Below are 4,450 nucleotides of genomic sequence, written 5' to 3'. Positions count from 1 at the left end.
TAGAAAAATGAAAGCTAGAAAGAAGAAAATGAGATCCTATCTCTTCACTTTTATGTAAGTAAGTCAATTGCTAATCTCTTAATTTTAAAAATTAATCATAAATGTCTTTGAAAACCATAGAAAAATGCCTTTACAGAAGGGTATTTGAGGCCATGAATCTGAAATTAAAGACTATAAGCTAAAGTTTTCACTCATGGAAAACGTCTGGAGGACTTGTGGTGGTTTCATCTTTATTCCTGACTCTCATGAATTATAAGTGTTTGTCCTAACCATCTGTTTTGTGATTTCACTGTTTTAGTTCAATATCTGATAGTTACTTAGCATTAAGCTAATTATCTGTTATCTTAAACTTAAGATCCTTGTCCTTATCATAGTGATTATCTTATAAAATCATATTGATTTTCTGAGACAGTTAAGAAATGTGAACTTCAGAAGTTGGTTTCCCTATTATTTAGCCTGCCTTAAACTTTAAAAATTAAAACTCATAAATAGATATTAAATTAATTATAATGTGACTACACAACAACACACAAATAATCCAGATAAAATATTCTGAACATTAGACTAGATGTCAAATAACCCAATATTTATTCCGAACTTATTATCTGATTATCTATGGCCCCTAAGCTAGTTATTTATACACCCATACACATATACATATCATATATATATATTTACTTTTTTTAAATAGCAAAAAATAACTATGAATGTATACCCATATGCTTCTGTGTATAGGTAGTATTGTTTTACATTTGATCAATCATTACATAATAAAAAGTGGCCAGTTTTTCCAAAGTTGATTTTTTCTATAGATATTCTGTAAATGATTCACAGCAGATTTATTTGAAGTACATAATCATCATAAGAGAAGTAAGCTCGTAGTTATCGTTTTGATTTAGAATGTAATGATTTGAATACAAATGGATGAGAAAATACTTTGTGCTGGTCAAGGAGGGTCAAGAATGACTAGCTTGTTTATGTTAACCAACTGGCTGTGGTGAGTCTCACTAAGACTTGGATGAAAAACAGTAAGCCAGAATTGTCTCCTTCTGATATAAGAAGCTGATAATGGATGGGTTACCAAGGAATTCCTATTCTGAGAGACAGCTGTGGGAATAGGACCCCACAGCTCAGTGGCACATCCATCCACTGTGTGTGATGAAATCTGCAGTTTTTCAAGGTAGGAGATTTGGAAGGGAGTTAACTCTATCATTATATTTCAAGGCTGGGAGTGGGGATTACTGAACTCTCATCTGTAGGAAACCATAGCTACCTCAAGAAAGGAATTCCACAGACATGAAAATCCTCTGATATTAAATCAAGAATGAGAAGAAAGGAGAAGAAAAAGCAGTTTATGCCAGGTTCCTCTTTTTCTACCTTAACCACTCTATAGGCTTCTTTATTATTCTTATTTTAACTTTCTTTTTTTCTTTTCTTAAAGGCTCAGTGCTAAATTTGAATAGTACATGAGTTATCTTCCTCTAATTCAGAATTTTGCTATATCCCTACATCCACAACCCATCCACACCAGCCTTTTGCACTGCTGTCTGTCTTCACCCCTCTCTTATAATTAAGGTATTGACTCAAATATAAATTTCTTACAGAGACCTTCTTTGATCATATGCCCAGTATTGTGTACTCTAACAGTCACTTCCTTTCTACCACTCCATTTTACTTCACATATGATAGCACTTAGCACTATCTGGTTATTGACTAGCCTCCTCCATTAGCATGTATATTGATACCAGAGACCTTGCAGTCTTGATCCTCTTGTAGAAATGCATCTGACCCATAGAAGAAGCTTTTAAAAATATCTGTTGAATAGATTTTTAAGTCTTTTCCAAAAATTTTCAGTCTGTAATAGGATAAAAGTTTAAAAATTACTTTGTAATATGTATAAAAATTTTAATTTCACATTAGAAACCTACTAATTTATAATAATATTTTGTTCTGTTATTTTTCATTCTTGTGATTGATTAAGATTGAATTTCCACAGAGAAGCCTCTCTTTCAAGGTTTAAAATATTTGATTAAAATATTAGTTCTGGGGCTTCCCTGGTGGCGCAGTGGTTGGGAGTCCACCTGCCGATGCAGGGGACGTGGGTTCATGCCCCAGTCCGAGAGGATCCCACACGCTGTGGAGTGGCTGGGCCCATGAGCCATGGCCATTGGGCCTGTGCATCCGGAGCCTGTGCTCTGCAACGGGAGAGGCCACAACAGTGAGAGGCCCACGTACCACAAAGAAAAATAAATAAAATAAAATATTAGTTCTGAGTTTAATCTTTTTCTTTTGTCAAATAAAAACTGATCCCACATTTAATTTCTAAAAAATTAGATCCAACAAAAATAAATGGTTGTAACTTTCAGCTAAGATAACAAATTTAGAAGAGACACCTTTTCAGAAATCACAACAGGAATATGAAAAGATGAAAATATCTATATCATCACTGAAACTGAGAAAAGAACATCATCCACATCTCAGGTATTATAAAGATGTCATGTGAAATAGCATATAGATAGGAAAGAAGTAAATCAGGCACAGTTATCTGTGTAAAGACACATTCCTCAACTGAGGAAGCACTGCAATGTCTCAGAATAAATATAAACTTTCCTGCAAATGAACCCTGATAACACTCCATGATTGAGGTAGAGCTAGGGATTTTAAAAAGAATGAGCCATGGGACATACTTAGAGTACATCATTTAAAATGTCCTTCTTTATTTTGAATTACCAGCATTATAAGAAACTGGTAATGGAAGCCTGAAATTATGTGGCTATATGAAAGCCAGCAAGGGAATAAGGATTCCCCTGAGCACAATAGAGTTTCTCCCTTATGAAGGAGATTGTGTCACCAATGAGAAGTCTAGGAACAATCTCACCTAGCACCTGAAGTAGAGATCTGGAGAAGGAGTGGCAGAGGTGATAGTAAGGCTATTTAATAAGAAATTTCCAAAACTCCTGTTAGGAACACATCTACATTGATAAACAGCTATTTTTTCCAAGATAAAATGTATAAACAAGAAATAAACAATCATATAAACAATTCTGAAAAAAGATTATAATCTAAAAATAAATATTATTATAAATATCTAAATATGATATATATTTTATTATTTATGTGTAAATACTATTTTATATGTTATATAAAATACATATATATTAAAGAAGCACATTTTAAACCTAATTTTCTCCCATTTGAAAAAAATACAGGAAGTTTATAAACAAGGAAACATTTAAAATAAGAAAACAAGTTCACAGAGCGAGTTGAAGATGAATGCCAGAGAACTTGGAGCTCAGCTAAAGGACAGTATTCCAGTTACTGAACTTTCAGCAAGTGGAACTTTTGAAAGTCATGATCTTCTTTGAAAAGGTTTTTCTTATGTGAAAAATGAACTTTTGCCCAGTCATCCTCTTTAATTATCAGAAAAAAATTTCCAGCTCAACCAAGGTAAAATGAACTTTTCCACACTGAGAAACATCCAGGGTCTATTTGCTCCATTAAAACTACAAATGGAATTCAAGGCAGTGCAGCAGGTTCAGCACCTTCCATTTCTTCCAAGCTCAAACCTTTCATTGGATATTTTGAGGGGTAATGATGAGACTACTGGATTTGAAGATATTCTTAATGACCCATCACAAAGTGAACTAATGGGAGAACCACATTTGATGGTTGAATATAAGCTCGGTTTACTGTAATGCAGTGTTCTGTTCATGGAAATAGAGGGGCTGCATCTTGTTTATAGTCGTTTTTTACTATAATTTGACATGCACAACATTAAAAGTACTGACACATGAGAAAAAATAAATAAATAATAAAATAAAATAAAATAAGAAAACAAAGATAAAAGGTGAGCTTACTGAGTCAAAAAGAGTGAAAAGAGAAATGGATGAGCTAATGAAATAAAATAAGAGAACTAAAAATAATAAAGGGAAAATTATAATATAGATCAGCTTCATGTCCAAAAAATCACCACAAAATAGAAAACTGAATTACATTAGATTGGAACAAAGTTCTTCCAGAATATAGAAAAAGAAAAAAAAAAGACAAATGATGAGGAATAAGATCAGAGGTATTGAGCTTAATGGATGATAATTATGATTCTGAAGAAGAGACTGAAGCAAATGAGAAATGAGTAGACACAAGCAGAGAATAGTTTAAAGATGTAGGAAAAGACCTGAGTCTTTAGATGAATCTGTAAGGACTGCTGATCTCTAGGTAAACGTGAAAAAGTGATTCCAGTTCTAAGAATCTCCCTCTTCTAAACTTGAAATGAAGATGATCAGAAGAAACTGACGTTTTTAGAAGAGTTCTCAACCCTCGGTCCACCTCTCCCAAGCTGTGATTTAGGCAAATCCTGAGAAACTAAGACTCCCATATTTGAAGAGACATGGTAGTAATGGAATACCATGGCCTTTCCCTCTCTGATTGGGAGGGTCTGAGGGAGATGGAG

General features: G+C 33.6%; 1 pseudogene; it reads left to right on the top strand.

The window, feature by feature from the left end:
• Positions 1–3,269: 3,269 nt before the first annotated feature.
• On the top strand, positions 3,270–3,793 carry LOC116741834 (annotated as a pseudogene).
• The last annotated feature ends 657 nt before the right edge of the window (positions 3,794–4,450 follow it).

Source organism: Phocoena sinus, chromosome 16, assembly GCF_008692025.1.
Source record: "Phocoena sinus isolate mPhoSin1 chromosome 16, mPhoSin1.pri, whole genome shotgun sequence".
In the NCBI taxonomy this organism is placed as follows: Eukaryota; Metazoa; Chordata; class Mammalia; order Artiodactyla; family Phocoenidae; genus Phocoena; species Phocoena sinus.
This window is presented reverse-complemented; position numbering and strand designations above follow the sequence as displayed.